At 36.6% G+C, this 18,066-nt stretch overlaps 1 pseudogene; it reads right to left on the bottom strand.

The window, feature by feature from the left end:
* Nucleotides 1-16,504: 16,504 nt before the first annotated feature.
* LOC116659345 lies at nt 16,505-16,605 on the bottom strand (annotated as a pseudogene).
* Between the last annotated feature and the right edge of the window lie 1,461 nt (nt 16,606-18,066).

The raw sequence follows: 18,066 nt of genomic DNA, 5'->3' as shown, positions 1-18,066 counted from the left end.
ATCTTAACAATGTTAATTCTTCTAATCCAAGAACAAGAGATATCTTTCCATTTCTTTAAATCATCTTTAATTTCCCTATTCAGTATTTTGTAGTTCTCCACATGTTAGTCTTTCACTTCCTTGGTCAGATTTATCCCTAGGTATTTTATTTTTTGGATGTGATTTTAAAAGGGATTGTTTCTTTACTTTCCTTTTCTGATATTTCATTGTTAATGTAAAGAAATGCCACTGATTTCTGTATGTTAATCTTGTATCCTGCTACCTTGCCAAATTCTTTTATCAGCTCTAGTTGTTTTTGTGTGTAGCCTTTAGGGTTTTCTATATATAGTATTACATCATCTGCATATAGTGATAATTTTACCTCTTCTCTTTAAATTTGGATCTCATTATCTCTTTTTCTTATCTATTTGCTATGACTAGGACTTCCAACAGTATATTGAATAGAAAGCAGTGGTGAGAGTGAGCATCCTTCTCTCATTCCAGATTTTAGTGTGAAGGCTTTCAACTTTTCACCGTCGAGTATTATGTTGGCTGCAGGTTTGTCATAAATAGCATTTATTATGTTGAGATGTGTTCCCTTTATATCTACCTTAATTAGAGTTTTTATCATAAATGGGTGTTGAATTTTATCAAATGCTTTTTCTGCATCTGTTAAGATGATCATGTGATTTTTGTCCTTTCTCTTGTTGATGTGGTGTATCACATTGATTGATTTGCCTATGTTGAACCATCTTGGTGTCCCTGGGATGAACCCAACTTGATCATGGTGTATAACCTTTTTTATGTGTTATTGGATTCTGTTTGCTAATATTTTGTTGAGGATTTTTGCCCTATGTTCATCAACAATATTGGCGTATAGTTTTCTTTTTTGGTAGTGTCTTTGTCTGGCTTTGGTATCAGGGTGATTGTGGCTTCACAGAATGAGTTTGGAAGTATCCCCTCCTCTTCAGTCTTTTGAAGGAGTTTGAGAAGGACTAGTATGAACTCTTCTTTGTATGTTTGATAGAATTTCCCAGTGAAGCCATCTGGTCCTGGACTTTTGTTTGCAGGGAGGTTTTTCATTGCTGATTCTATTTCACTTCTAGTGATTGGTCTGTTCAAATGATCTGTTTCTTTTTGATTCAGCCTTGGTGGACTGTATGTTTCTAGCAACTTGACCATTTCTTCTAGGTTGTCCAATTTATTGCCCTATAGTTGTTCATAGTATTTTCTTATGATTTTTTGTATTTCTGTGGTGTTGGCTGTAATTTCTCCATTTTCATTTCTTATTTTGTTTATTTGTGTCCTCTCTCTTTTCTTCTTGGTGAGTCTGACCAGAGGTTTGTCAATTTTATTTATTCTTTCAAAAAAGCCAGCTCTTGGTTTGATTGATTTTTTATATTGTCTTTTTAAATCTTTATTTTATTTCCTCCCTAATCTTTATTATTTCTTTACTTATGCTGACTTTAGGTTTTGTTTGTTCTTCTTTTTTTAATTCTTTTAAGTGGTATGTTATATTGTTTATTTGATATTGTTCTTACTTTTTGAGGAAAGTCTGTATCGTTATGAACTTCCCTCTTAGGTCTGCTTTTGCTGCATCCCACAGAGTTTGTGTGGTTGTGTTTTCATTGTCATTTGTCTCAAAGAATATTGTATTACTAGAATGACTAGGATTATCTAAAGAGATTAAACAATAATTCCTCTTTTAATTGTATCATTCCTATCCATTATTAAGGACTCATAGTATGGGTTGAGAAAATGTGAAAAAGAGCAGCAGTTCATATGTGAATATAGTCACTTTAATAAATAGTCATATCAAACTGTATCATGATCAAAAGAACATGAATGAACCATAAATATTGCAAATATAAGTGTTCTAATAAATTTGACTGCATCTGTGTCACTACCCTAGTTACTTGCCTTAATTTAAGGTGAGTGTTGTCAAAATCTCAAATATTCCTATCATTTTGGATTCCATGCACAGACAGGTAAATTCATGTCCTATTATACTCCTCTGCTCTTGTATAACAGTCTTGCCAAATTGGCAAGTGTTTTAATCCAGATTATTTTATGAATAGAAAATGGAAATAAAAATTACTGGCATAAAATAGAACCACAGTGGATATTCAATACAATTTACTCTTCTGTTGCCTAGCAAATATCCAAAGACATACTTATAGCTCCAAAAATGTCTCCACCAAGTAATTCATGTGCCACCAAAAACACCCACCTCTTGCCCAAGAGGAAATCACAGAAAATCATGTCTTTCAAACCTTCCCTCAGACAATGTTCCAAGCTCAGTGTTCTTCAAGTCCAAGCTTTCTGTGCAATCTCCTTTAGTACAGTTGAATCAGACATTAGTATGAAGTTTCAATATACCAGTGTGGGTTAGACAATGAGTTTCTGTCTTCTATCAGTCAGGGTCCCCAAAAGAAATAAATGGCACAACTAAATAGGCTATTATCAAGGAAGAGTTGTTTATAAAAGGACTATTTCCTAAGGTGTGGATGTGGGGGAATAACAGGATATAATGCAGGAACCCAGAGTTTTGTAGCAGCTGAGCTGTTGCCCCTAGGCCACAAGTTACCAAAAGAGGGACAGAGACAGAGTGATTTGGCTTGAAATGAACAGTGACATTCAGTTGAGGAACACAGAAGGCAACCTTGTAGGGAGGGAGCCAGGAGATAAGTCCTCTCCCCCTGTCTCTGATCTACTGCCAAGCCTCCCCATTGGCTGAAACTAACTGGAAGTCAAAAGGGATAAGAATCTATTAATGTTGACTATACACGTATGTCTCCGAGGACAGAGAATAGGGTAGAGAAGGTTGAAGGATGGACAGTGGAGTCAGAGGGGCAAATAAAGGCACACCAAAGGTAGAGTAGCTATAATAAAATATGTCATGTAGAAAGAAGAAAAGGGAAAAAATGCTCTCTTGTTAGGAGCATGTGCTATAAAATGTCATTGACTTGCTTTCCTGAAAGTTGAGGAAATATTCTTGATGAACCAATATGCACCTTGAAACTCCCTTGTTTATCACTGTTTATCCAATGCCTGACTTAATAGTTACAACAAATGAGGCATTTGGTGCTATTATTCTTGGAGATGAGTCAAATTCCTAATTGTTTTTTTTTTTTTTTTTTGCATCTGGTCTTGTTCTCATGCGGTACACTTACCCACCTCTTGCTAAGATGATCATTCTGAAATACCAATCTCACCATGTCATGCTCTTGCTAAAATTCCTTCAATTACTGTTCACCATTTTCAGAATAAATTTTGAACTTATTAGTATAATATCTAATGCCCTTCCCCCACCTACCTCTTCAGCCACATCACTGGTCACGGCATACTTTGTATCCTGAGCTATCTTCTCTTTAATCAACATATCTTTATAAATGCTCTACTTTTGATTAAGAAGACCTGTTCTCCCTTTCTTAGTCTGGCTGAAGTACTCATCCATCAGCACTTAATTCATCTTTCACTTTCTCTAGGTAGCTGTTCTCCTTCGGTCTAGATTACTTGTCCTTCCTAGTCTGTACTTCCGTTTGCTATTGTATCTATTATAATGTATAAGCATTTTTACTAGGTTTTATTGATTTTTATTATTAGAAGTGACTTTGAGCCATTGTGAAAATTTCAGAAAAATATAGAATAGAAGTTTGAAGAGAATAAAGTTAATGTTAACCAATCTGATACTATCCCAGGATACTCACGTTGTGCCCACAAGTGAACACATTTTGTTACATATCCTCCTCCCTGTGTGTGTGTTTGTGCCCCTTCTTATTCTCCACAATGCGGGCAGTGATCTTTTTTAAACTATAGATTATTCAAGCCTTTCCTCTCAACTCTTTTAAAATTGGCTTTAGGGAAAGGTTTTATACCCTTACTATAACCTGTGAAGCCAGGAAAGATCTGATCCCTACTTACCTTTCCATACTTACTATATGCCCCTCTCCCCGTCACTTCTTCCCCATGCCACCTTGGAGTTTTCACCTCTTTGTGCATACCATGCTCTTTCTACCTTAGAATTTTGTTCTTCTGTTCTTTCTGCTGTGAACACTTTCACTCCAGCTCTTCATGGAAGTAACTTTATTTATCATTCAAATCTCAGTTTAAACATTACATTTTCAGAGAAGTGATTTTCTCATCTAGTTTAGCTCTGGAAAAGGTGTTATAACATTTTTAAAATCTTTTTTGAGAGGGGTGGGTTATTCGATTCATCATTATTATTTTTAAATGGAGGTGCTGTAGGTTGAAACTAGGACCCTCCTGCATGCTAAGCACGTGCTCTACCACTGAGCTATACCCACCCACCCTGCTTCATAGCATGCATATTGTTTGGAATCCCATGTTCAGTACCAGCTTCCCCACCACCAAATCTGTAAACTCTGTGTGTACGTCTGCCTCTTACTCACCTCCATATTCCCAGTACCTATCACGTACTTGAATTATTTCAGGTGCTCAGCATTGCTTACTGGAAAAATAATAGAATGTGTAACAAAAATATATTTATGTGTATTTTGTATTTGGCAATATATTATGGATATCTTTTCATATCAGTAAGTCTAGGTCTAGTGTCAATTTTGGTGGTTCATTGTATGGATTTATCACTCACCTCATTGTTATTTTCTCTTTCCCTGTATATTTTCCTGACTAGACTATGATCTTCCTTAACCCAGGGACTAGACTTCTTTCTCTGTGTTCCAGTGCCTAGCACATAGTAGGAGTCCGATAAATATTATTGAATAAATGAATGAGAAAAGTTTACAAGCACAGCAATAATGGCTACCATTTACTGAGAACTTTCTGTGTGCTGAGCACTATTCTAAATTCTTTATGTGTATTAGCTCATTGGACCCTCACAACAAGGCTATTAGCCCAATTTTACAGATAAAGAAACAGAGGCCTAGAGAAGATAATGTACCCCGAGTCTCCCCATTAGTAAACAGTGGAGCTGGATTAGGACACAATCAGTCTAGTTACAGACCTGAGTCCATAAAAAGAATCAAAAAGCGATTGCTGGATTGGACAAAGGGGACTTCAGCAGTGACTTTCAAGATAGAAGATCTGTGAGGGAGAAGTTGTTTAGGGGGTATGCTGAGGACAAAAGTAGGAAGTTTGAACAATGTATCCAAAAACCAAAACTTCTCTATCAGGTATGAGGATAGGGAATAAGTAGAAATGAAAGGAATGGACCTGGGCACCATTCCTGAGAACCATGCAGAGACAGAGTAAGAGGTCTAAGTATAAGAGAAGCATAGTTGAACTTGGATTTGCATGTAAGAAATAGGTGTAAGTCCCACCAAACAGGACTTCCCGTGAATGTCCATGGGGCCATAATGACAGTGAGTGGTCCTGTCCATAAACTGGTCTGAGAGTTGAGAAAGAACCTTCCCTTAGGATAGTTACCACAACATTCAAAGCACAAGATCTACAAATCCTGAAGAATTTTTTTCTGGGAACTCCCTATGTCTGTTCTCCATTATTCCATATTGTTTGTCAGTTCTTGACATCATACGTAAAAAAGCTCATTTTTCTTACCAGTAGTAGTCATTTTATCTAATATATGATGTACTTAATCAAATGATTGAAGTTTTCATTGTCATTACTTTGAGAGATTAAAGGATGAGACTGTAACAAGGTACTTCCTTGGATGTAGAGTAATACTGAGGATAGGTACAACACAAACACTGTTTATTTTTTTTAAATAGAGGCCTCTTCCAGTCAAACACAGGTTCAGTAAATAAAAACTCAGAATACATGCACATACAGGGTCTATTTCTGATTTTCTTTTGATATTTAAGAACTGAAGGGAACTTAGAAATAAAATTGCACAAATGTAGGAGATCAACAGAGCTGAACACGGTAAACTCTCCGTGCTGAATACCTATAGTGAAAAAGACATGTTTTAATGATAGATCTATTTTATTCATAACTTTAAACATGATATTTTTTAAAACAAGAAAAACTTTGCCCTGTGGAACTGTTATTTTGACTGAAGAAAATGATTCCTTCCCCTGAACCCTAATATTTAGGCATTAGGAAAAATTAAAAGAAAGAGTATTATCAAGCTGTAAATAAATAACTTAAAATCAAAATGAATGTTTCACCTGTCTTTGTTCTATAGTCATGACTAATAAGGTTAAAAGTCAATAGTTTCAATACTATCAACCATAACCTCTAGGTTTGCCTTCACTGCTTCTCCATCAAACTAGAATTAAATCTACCTGTAATAAATGTATATACTAATGTTAAGTGTATAATATGTATACATATGTTTGTGGGAGAATAGACAGAGCTGGGGGATAAGAACTGAGGTAAGTTTATAAGGAATAAATATGGAATACAAAGGGACAATCTAATTAGTTTTTTTTTTAAAGTTTGTTTTTTCAGGTAATTCCATGGGTAATTATTTGACTATATTATTAAGTACAAAACACATGTTAATAAAAAAGAAGAGTGGAGGGCAGACTTCCAGTTTCAAAATGGTAAACATTTGGTGTAATCTCCTTTCTTACACTAAAGTCACAGAAATTAAGGAAAAGATGTTTAAAAAACAAATAAAATAGCCGTAATCAAACAAAAAAGAATGACAGAAATAGTAATTGACCTTTGAAAAATACAGAGACAAGAGAAAGGTCAAGTCCAGAATTCTCTTGGGAAAGTTCTAACCTAGCGAGGTGAGACCAGCAACACAAATGCTCCATGCGTCGAGATGAGGAAATCCAGTAGAAGGAGCTAGACCCAGATGTAACCAGCAGGATGATTAGCTGGAGTACCACAAAGGGAGGAGCCAGGCATTCAACCCTAGCACTCCTCTCTACCCACCTCCTGCAAGACAAATAGTATCTACCTCCCTGCAGGAAAGGTGAATATAATATAAGCACTTACTGCAGGGAACTAGGGCAGTGTGCCAGAGGGCTGGTGGCATGAGGGGGAGTAAGGAGAACTCTCAGCCCAGAAGACTATCATCAAGGCTTCCTGGTTGTAACCATCAGGTGTAACATCCTTCAGCAGATTTAGCGAAAATATAGAAGAAATATTTCAGAAGGTAGTCAGTGGAGAGTGGGGTATAACTCAGTGGTAGAGCGCATGCTTAGCATGCATGACATCCTGGGTTCAATCCCCAGTACTTTCATTTAAAAAATTTTTTTTAAGGTTTTTAAAATTTTCCTACAATTTTCCAGAACTTCACAAAGGCATGATAACTCAAAAAAGCCAGCAAAACTCTCACAAAATTAAAAAACAGAGAAGAGATGGCGAAATCTTAGAATATCAAGTTAAAAAAGAAAATATCTAGAAAGAAAAGACAGATTCCTTACAGGATATTAAAAAACAGACTTTTTATCAGCATCCTGCTCACAGTGAAAGAACTGAGCAAAATTCTGAGTGAAAAAAACTTTGAACCTGAAATTCTACACCTAGCCCAATTATCAAGTAAACAGAGCCATTTTCAGAGAAAACAGTAACTGAGAATTTGACGATCTTGTTTTCCAATTCTGTATGGATTTAATTCAACATTAAATGTGTGAATAAGTCTTAGCCACATTTCAGATACAGCATATGGCTGATCCTACCCGTAGGCCTCCTGCCAATTGCCTGCTATGCATGAATGTATTCAGTTGTTTCTCTGCAACCGAATTCATTCTTTGGAAGCTACACTGTTTGTCCCTTTGACTAATACACTTATTTTCTACCCGTTCCCCTGTGCTTCCCCTCTACCTTACAAAGAATGATCTAAATTTTAAATTTACCTGAAGGCTAATGTCTCTGGCCTGAATCTCCTGTCTCTAAAGTCCATCTGTCCACAACGTCACATGTCTGCCAGACTTGAGTCACAGCCTCTCCCAATCTGGTTCATTCAAATACCACTTAAATCTTGGTTAGAGTAGATTGAAACTTTTAGTAAACTTTTAGTAACATGCAAGATTATATGTTCTTTTAGAGTTTTAGGCTACAATGTGTCAATAATAAATCAGCAGAAATACAAGAGTTATCTTATCCTCTTTAAATTTAAATCCTAGCCTTGCCATTTACTAGTTGTGTGACCCAGGGCAAGCTTTACTAAACCTGTTTTTATATAATGAGGAGAATACCTTTTTTTACCCCAGGGTTATTGTGCAGAACAAATGACATAATATATTTAAGGGACCAAGCAACACTTTATGTCAGTAAATGTGAATTTTCTCCACTTCCTCCCTCTTAACAGCAATGCAGATTCTGCTAATAGAGAAATGTGAATTTATTTAACCTTGAAAAATAATTTGAGAAATAGAAATTAAAATGTATTTTTCCAGTCCATGAATAAAGAAAAGTTAAAAATGAGTTGAATACACAGGATGATATTTTAATTTACCTACGTTGCCACCTGTGAATGCCCATTTAAATTTGAATTATCAAATATCTAAGCATGCAAAATACATAAAGTGCCCCCAATATATTTATACATGTTAGGAATATGATATATTTGTGTAACTAAAGTATATAACCAAAAACCTTGTTTGTAAATTCACAATGAGAAATACTGTCAATCTAGTCAAGTAGGACATATTTTTTGATTTGGCCTGACCAGCACATTCTCTTCTGGGAGGCAAATCTCTTGGAAAAATCAAACTATCAGAATATTGTCTAGTGAGCATGAAGTCAGACCAAAAGGCATTCGTTACATAATTCCAGCACTCCTGATGCTTTCTCCCCACAGTGAGTATCTGTGGCTGGGTATCCAAAACTAGAAGGTGGCCCTCACTTTCTCCTCAGCATGAAGTGGTTGTTTTACTACGAGTGGTAGACTTTGGGATTCTGCTTGTTTCTGCTTCTGTGACTGAACTGTTCTTTCTTTAAATTTGTTTTGCCTTCAGTTGAAGTTCTAGAACTATCTTGTGAAGAGTGATCTTTAAATTTTGTAGCAGGAGAAACTTCCAGTGAGAAGGTAGCACACAGTTTTCTACACTCTGTTGTGGGAATTGGGTGGGTCCTTTTACACATGCACACAAGTTGTTTCCATTATTCCTGAGGATAGTCCTGAATGTGGAGAAGTAGCCCCTAAGCAGAGGTCTGACGTTGGGCTTAAGTGTTCTGCTCAGTAATATAAATTTGGTTTACTAGCAAGACTCTACATGAAACATATTGTACACCATAAACTGACACAACATTGTAAACTGACTATACTTCAATAAAAAAGGAAGAAAGAAAAAAAAAAAAGAGTGCTCCACAGAGCTGAAGACAGTTTCACTTAATTCTGGATTTATTCTATTCTCTACCTGAAAATAACTATTTTGTTCTTAAAAGTTGTGTTTATATATATGTTTTTGTTCCAGAATTCACTCCCAGGAGATAGGTGATGAAATCATATTATACGTGCAGTTGCAATTTTTCTTTGCGTCCCCTTGAAGGCAAGACTGAAAACAAACTGTACTGAATTTGGTCCAGTGACATCTGGTCTCTAATGTAACTCTTTCCCATAAAGTGTTATTTGAGATGGAGTTGGGCGAATCACTGTGACTGTTTTGGCTTGTTGAAGCCAGACCCCATTAGTGGAAAGGATGCCAGTTATCCCTTGATAAGAATGAAATTCTCACTCACAAGCACTGTGTGTGTGTGTGTGTGTGTGTGTGTGTGTGTGTGTGTGTGTGTGTGTGTGTGTTGGTGCATGCCACAGGAAGTCTGATGGTTGTTATTCAGGGACTTGGAAGTGTAGTTGGGCTTTGGATTCTAAGAGTAACTACTTGTGCTAGCAGCTCTTAGTCAATGATTATAAACTAGTGACTGACAGTCCCATTGTGTTCTGTAAAAGTGTTTGACTTGGCCAAGGCAGTGTCATTTTAAAAAAAAAAATCAAGTGCCAGTGTTGAAAAATAAGCTTTCACTTAAAAATATAAGTTTCAGATTTTTCTTGCAAAATCAGATCTGGCAAAACTAAGTCTTTGTTCTCACAGGTCAACAATCAGTTGGCTTTAAAAAGTAGCTTCTCGTTTTAAATGGGGCACGTGCTAGCCAGTTCACCATCACTCTCACATGGCCTGTTATTTCCTGATACTGCAGCCAAAGATCATAGCCACTTTTCTTATACCACACAGACTTCATACATTTCCATGACCAGCCAGACCTCAGTTGACATTTGAGTTTGCAACAGCTATGACACCCAAACCTTGTGAAGGTCCTTGCAGGGTCTCAACCATCTTATAGAGAATTACAGGAACAGCGTCCCCTCCCAGGAGCTGGGCAGCTAGAGGCAGAGTGGCAGTCTGATAAACATCACTGACACCAAAAGTAATGAACATCTCCTTGGCCAGCAGGATGGGAAAGCTTCAGGGAGGGACCAGACTGCAGCAAAGCTCCTAGCCACATGCGAGGCAGTAATTTGGAACCTCTCCAGTGTGGGAGGTAAGCAGGTGCCAATCTCTGGCAAGCAGGTAGACTTGCCCAGAATTATCTAGACACAGAAATAAAAGGTAACTCCCATTTGTAGTGACAAGCTCATCAAGCTGGAGACATATGTCTTGCACAAGTTCTGGTTGTGGGGGTGGTCATCTCACAGTCTCTTCACATTTACCTAAAACCACTTTCTCACTTGTTTTTAACTCACTTGTCTTACCTGCTGAAAAGGCATGTTGCCAGGCTCTGGCTTTAAATAGAGCAGAAATGAAACACTTTTTCTTTGGAGTCAGTAAATGGAAAAAATTAAAGCAGTGACATGTTTTTTAATAGCTACATGTCACTGAGTCAGATGTGGGTTACAGCTTCTCACAGAGAACACATCTTAAAGCTTATACTTTCCTCTGTTGTCATGAATGTTTAACCCATATGACTGTTTTGCACACATGTATAATAGAATTGTACAGAAGAGAATTCTCTATGTTAAAGAATTGACAATATGTAAGTGTGAGTGGTTGTATTTGCGTTAGGAAGGATCTGCTGCCCTGCAGCTTAAGATTGAGAATTTTGACAGGAGTTGAACTATCTGGATTGGATGTAGTGTGGAAGTGGGGTGGGTACCTTCCGTTTGGAAGGAACTGCATGCACACAAGAGGTGAAGCTCCAGCTGATCATCATTATGCAAGGAGACTTGGTATTTTAGTTTTGCTGGAGAGTCACAAGAGAGTCATTTGTGAACTCAAGCTGTGCAATGTCACAGAGATTTCAAAGTGTCAGAAAAGAACACAAGAAGGATATTGAGGCTTTTGTGTGTTGGGTTATTTTTAACAAATCCATTCTACTTATGTGAATAAATTTTAATTAACTTCATAATTATGAAAAGTACCTATTTCAGAAGGTTCACTGATTATAAATTTTGTATAATCTATATAGTATGTTGTAAATGAAAGTGAAACAAGTGCCTTTTTAAGTATAATCCGAGACTGGGATGGGGGAGCGGATAGCTCATTGGTAGAATGCATGCTTAGCATGTGCAAGGTCCTAGGTTCAATCCCCAGTACCTCCATTACAAATCAATCAATCAATCAATCAAATTACCACCCCCCTAAAAAAAAATCCAAGACCATAAATGCTGGAAAATAGGGAGTGTCCATGTACAACTTTACAAAATATTGCCAAATTGCTCTTCAATGTAGTTTACCAATTTACAGTCCCATCAGCAGTCTGTGGGAGATCCTATGTCCAGCCATGGTTATTTCTGTCATTATATCTCAAGTACCTAGCACAATGCTTAATTATACCTAGTATAATGCTTATAGCAGAAGTGTAAGTGATGTTTGACAAGTGAATGAATGAATGAGGACCATGATTTGTTTAGCAGTGAGACAGTCCAAAATACAGGTCCAGCACCAGCTCCAACTAAAGGGAAGCAGGGGCAGAGCCAGCATTACACAATGGGTCTGCTCAGAGAAGCAAAGTAGAAGACACTACCTGAAAAGAATAATGGCAAGGAAACAATCAAATCCCAGGTGAGAAAAATGTAACAGAAGATGGATAAGACATGGCAAGGAGGCAGTATGTCAGCAGGCAATATGCAGACGTCCAGGCAGCAGTCTGACTGTCTCAGCAAATTCTCACCTAGTGGGAACCTTAACTCTGAAGGCAAGACCCCAGTTTCTGGAAGGTAGTGTCAGAGAAACTTTGTCTTTTATGGGGAGAAAGACAGTAGGAGATGCAAAGGACTTTAAGGACGATGGGGCATTGAGTAGAAACGAGGGAAAATACCATAGCTAGAAATCAGAATGGATCTATCAGACCACCTATGCCTTTAATCTCAGCCCTAGACCCACAGTTTTCTTAGATGTCAATGTATTTGTGGCTGTGGTTCAAGATCCACAGCGTCAATCCTAAAGAGATTTCTTTCCTGTTCATAATTCATTTCACCCTGACCACCTCCTCACTGATGGCCATTATTTGTATCTCATTCTTTCTGTCTAGTCTTTCCTGCTCTGCAAGTCAGTTATTTACTCCTGGTTGTCATCCTTTAATACCAAATCGTGGCTTCCCAAATTTAGCTCAGTCCACTGATGTGATTATTCCAAGGTAATCTGCTAGTATTGACTCTTCTCCTCACACATTTTATTTAGTCTGTTGGATGTTTCTACTGTACCATCTTCCTTATACTGCTCCTTCAGGATGGGCCATTTTCCAGTACAGTGGAGGAGGAAAGGGGAACAAAATGATGATCAGATATTGACTATAATAATTACTGCATCAAGGAATTCTAAATTTACTTAAAGTTCTGAGAGAAAGAATACCTACAGTAGTAGCTCAACGTTCATTAACTCCAACGGTGCTAGAATTCTGTATTCCAAAGAAGTAGGGACACAGTATCAGGAACTCAGTGCACAGTCATGGCACATTATGATGGTGGAATAATGCAAATGATAATATTATCTCCAGTCTTCCATCTTTGTCCATGTTTCCTATAGGGACATAATATAACACTGTGTCTTTGTGATCCCTGAGTCTTCCTATACACTGAAGAGATAGGGTTAAATTTTATAAATTCATTAGATCACATTAATTTTGAATTTGAGGGTTAAAACTTTCAAAGCGTGTGTAATGGAGAACCATATTTAGTAGATACATAAATATCAGTTAATGAAGGGAGAAATTGTACTTACCTCTGAAAGCATTGCTGATTAACTGAGGGTCTTGAACTTCAGCTATACTCAGAGATGTGGATTTTATTAGTCTAGTGTAAGACGGAACAGTATGAACTCTTTCATGAATTTCCGTAAATCAGTAGTATTCTCTGCTTTCATTCCTTTCCCGGCACTCATGAGGCACATCTGAAACACTGGGCAAGCATTTTGTACCACCAATACAGTGTAACAAATCTCAAAACATTAAGTGCATAACATGCATAATTAAATTGAGGATTTCTGATCAGCCCTACTCTACAAAATCCAAGCTCACGCCTACTACCATGGCAGTAGGTTCTGTTTGGGATTTAGGCTTCACAGTCCCTCCTCAGTCTGTAGAGTCTGTGAGATGGGTCCCATCATGATGTCAACAAGTATCTCTTTAGTAGGCTACATTTTCCATCCATTTCACTGTGAGGATTCAATGAGATTTAAAGGATGGTACAGAACTCAGCACAGAGTAAGCTACTGGTTCATTCATTTATTTGTGCAACAAATATTTATTCCTAGAAGTATTCCAAATAGGGGGCCTAACACTATGGTCTTGTGTTTTAACTCAATCTAGAGTATGGGATATACCCATCCTAAAAATTTATATACAAGCATATGGATATGCAGATCTATCTATATTGAGGGAGGGAGACAGAGAATATATATATTCTTCTTAGTTAGGACTAGAATATTTTGTAACTACATAGCCTTGCCCTGGGATATCTTAGAAATAACTTGAAGGAAAAGAAAGAAGAAATATGGGGAGGAGGAAAAAGTGAGAAAATGTAGGAGGAAGAGGAGGGCAAGGAGGAGAAAACATTAATCCAATGATACTTCAAATGATTCCTTTCTATTTTTATTTTATGTTATCTGTGTTTTTTAAACTAATTGATGTACATTCTAATTTTTTTATTCTTTTTCTTTTCATCTTCTCAAATTTTTCCCATTAGTATGTATAACTTTAGAGAGTATGCAAAAAAAAAAAAAAACTGGTGGAAAAACTGAAGACAGAAGGAACAAGACAACTTTTTGAGGCTATCAGTTCTCACCAGCCCATTTGGGCCCTTGAATAGACTTGGTGTACAGGCCTGGAATGGCCACCCTCTTTGGCAAGCTGACCTTGGCAGCTGATGTGTGGGTTGCTGCCTGAGGCACAGGTATTATGAGGTAATTACAACAGGTAAAATTAAGTGAAGGTGATGACAGCCAAGAAATAAAAAACCCTCTCAGGATAGTTTTAATCCAGTAAAAAACGAGTAGGATGACTGGGAATCATTGCCGTCAGTGGCAAGATGTCCTTTGCTCTCAAATCAACCACAGTTAGGAACCAGGCAAATAGTAAGTCTCATCCGAAGAAAACAAATAAGCAATTCAAGACAGCTTCATCTGAAAACTCTCTCACCCGTGCACTATTTATTTATTAATTTACATCCTTATCTGGGTTTTAAAATAATTTGATATCTCTTATTTCCACTGTAAAGGGATGTGCATTAATAATATATGCCTTGTCCTGCCCTTTTTTGAAAAGCAGTATAGCAATGTTTTTTTCTTACATATATATACATATATATATATACACACACACATGTTTTCAGATTCTTTTATATTATAGCTTATTACAAGAAGTTGAATATAGTTCCCTGTGATGTATAGCAATGTTTTTAATGGATTAGTTGCCAGATAGTCCTGACATATCCACGTATGCCCAAACTCTCATTAAGCACGACAAATGCGGAATGATATGTAAAAGCTAACTTTGGCAAAAGTCCTGACATGTGGCGTGTACCCTTACAGGAAACTTGCCTGATATAGCACGTTTGCAGCTAGAGACTTTGTCTTAAGAAAAGTACTGTAAGTACATATATTTTGCTATTTCTCTGAAAAGTGATTTGAAACTATTTGTTTAGATCACACGATGGAGGCTTGTATCCAGAGAGGTATGTCAAAGTAAATTATGCATTACAAAGATTTGCCAAAAGAATAAATCATTTTTCTTGGGCCAGCCTCTAAGCTTAAGGTTTCTCTCTCACTCTGTAGAAAGATAAATATTACAAGGTAAAAGGGACTATATACTTTCTATAAAGCCTATGTACAGTCTTCCTAGAAGACAAAGCAGAGTCATTTGGGGGGAATCTTTCTATAACCTTTTAAATATTAGATACATAAAGTGTACATACTTAAGCTAAATTATGGCCAGTGTTCAAATTCAAAAAATAAGGGAGAAATAATCAGTAAGATTTGTGACATGCTTTTTTTCTGCCTCTTACTCTCAAAATTAATTAAATTTTCCATTGGTTAGACATTTCAGTTCCATAATTGTTTTAGTACTGAAAAATGATTATCTATAAGACCTTATGCTAAAAGGTAACATAGAAAATGCAAAGACAATAAATAAACAGATGTCTTTCCTCATAAGCTAGCACTTGAAAGTTGGAGTTTCTACAAATACTGCAAACCAGAGTCATAGACTTTTCTTATTAACATCTTTCATGGAGGGGGTATTGGGGAAATCCTTAGCTTAAACCATTTGAGTATTACAAAAAAGGCATGATTCTCCACTTAAGCAAAATTTAATTTTCAATGGAAACAATGAAATCTGCTTAATCCTGATTACCACTGGACAGTTTTTTGTTTTTAAAAAGATGTTGTTTAAGAATCCGAAACCATCAGAAGCAGAAAAACAGAATTGACTGATTCCTGTAGAAAAGTTGGTATCTTGCCAAGCTTGCTTTTCTTAAAAGGAAATAAATTTCCTCTACTTCTGTAAATGACATTTAGGGCACAAGGTTAGCAAATAAGTCCCCTAAACCTTGAGCTCATAGCCAGCCTCTAGTTTTCCATTTCTGGTATTAAATTCCTCATCCTAAAAACCACACGTATGTTCATAGTTGTTGGTTGATTACTAGAAGATTGGGAGAAAATCCTTCCTCCTATTTTCAGAACTCCTCAGTTCTGGGATTATTGTTTCTCCACCCTCTCACTTCTTTTCTACCTGATGTCAAGGCCAAATGCTTTCCAGCTGGAGGCCTCTTTTCATGTCCTCATAATACCAGGGAGAGATTCCCTCTTATTCAGATCTCAAGATGACAAGAACGAAGACAGAACCCATGATGACCCAACTCTATTGCAATTCAAAAGCAGAAAGACAGTTGGGTCAAGAGGGAAAACAGCATCCTACCTTCAGCTGCACTTTGCAGGGAGGCAGAAGTGTGGAGCCCGCAGAAGAGCACCTTGCCCATGTAAGCAAAGCTGATGCGTGTGCACTCCACAGCTCAGGAGCCTCTGCACCCAACATCTTCCAGGACACCCATGTTTATAGCTATAGCAATTGCACTATGTCAGAAAGGGTTATTCCACTGTCACAGTTCCTTAAGGGCCAGTCTTGTTACAAGAAAATGTCAGCTTGGATTTTTTTTTCCACCTTTATTGAGATGTAATTTTTATCTTGCATAACGATAAATAAGGAACACTGCACAAATGTATGTGTCACTCTTGACAGAGGTCAAGCTAATTTCTCTTTATGGTTCCAATTTTAGTATATTTGCTGTGAAAACAAGCACGAGGCTTTATTGGATATTTATTTGGGGTGTTTGTATTTTTTAATTATTATTTTGATATTATTTAGATCTGAAAAGTCATCAAATCCCAGATTAATACATACACAGTAAAACAAACAAAAAAAATACACAGTAATATGAGTGGATATCTCTACATGATCTAGATTATTTTTAAACTTCTTCTTGATTATCAATGTTGTCTGAAGTTTCTGTAATGAGCATTTATTTACTATTTATAGGTTAAGAACAAACATAAAATTTCTTTTTCCTACAAAAAATGATTATCTCATATTAAGTGATTTTTCTTCTTTCTATTTTAATGCATTTTTTTCAAATGTTTACAATAAACATATATAATAAGAAAAAGTAGTCATTATTTTATTTCTAAAGAGACCTTGGTGAGGAAATTGTTTATTTTTTTGCCTGAGTGCTGGGAGCATACAAAGATGGAATTTAGGAGACCAGCACAATAAAAAGGCTTAAGTACTCTATAAAAAATGATGAGTCAGAAAAGGCAAAAGTGCTGTCTCACTGTATAGAAAGATGTTCTCTGCCCAGCTGGGTGAGCTTTGGTTCAGACTTAGGCAAATTCACCTCTGCTACTAAAGTGAGCTGGTATACCATGTCCTACTCTCCACCTGGCCAGAAAGATAAACAGCTAGAAAGAGTCTGAAATGGAAAGAGCAAGCCCAGCTTATTCAGTGTCAAATACTATTTGATGAACTGTTTGATCATTTGTATAATGTCAATTTGACTTAGAAATTAAGGTAAAGGGCCCAGAAATAACGAAATTTGCAGGCTCTACATAACCAAAATGTGCAAGTAACTTCATCTCTTGGACCAAATGCCTTATTCTAGTAAAAATCAGTATTTTCTGTGGTCTTTCTCAATTCTAATAGTCTATCAATTGTGTTGTTTCATAATAAATGAATTTGCATATATGCAGGAAATTCCTGTCTTCTAATTTCATTTTGGGAAATATTTGACAAAAGTGAAATTAATAGAGAAAAAATTGTCGGTGACTAGTTATCATTTAAAGACACAATAAAGCATCTTCAAGAAGGTAATTTTAGCTGTGGTTCTTAAAAGAAAAATTCTTTAATGTCCACTCAAAATACTGCATGATGTTCTTTTTGGGGGAAAACCTCAAAATAGGCAGCATACAGCTAAGGCAGCAACCCGTACAAATCCTCTTAATTTTGTTCTGAATTGCCAAGCCAGTAGCATGATGTTGATGAAATCTTCAAACTTTCCTGTTGATGCTGACATAACAACATGCAAACATTTTAACAATGTGCACATTAATAACTGTGTTCATCTGAACAGTTTCTCTAGGAGTTTGCCTACTAATCTTACCACTCACTTAAGCAATTGTGAAACTGTTAATGTGTGTAGTAATTTTTTAAAAGCTTCAAGAGAGTAATTATAATGTAAGGCTGGGTGGATGCATATAATTTGGT

This window comes from Camelus ferus, chromosome 2 (genome assembly GCF_009834535.1).
Source record: "Camelus ferus isolate YT-003-E chromosome 2, BCGSAC_Cfer_1.0, whole genome shotgun sequence".
Lineage (NCBI taxonomy): Eukaryota > Metazoa > Chordata > Mammalia > Artiodactyla > Camelidae > Camelus > Camelus ferus.
Note: the sequence above shows the minus strand (reverse complement) of the source record. Positions and strands in the feature narration are given on the sequence as shown.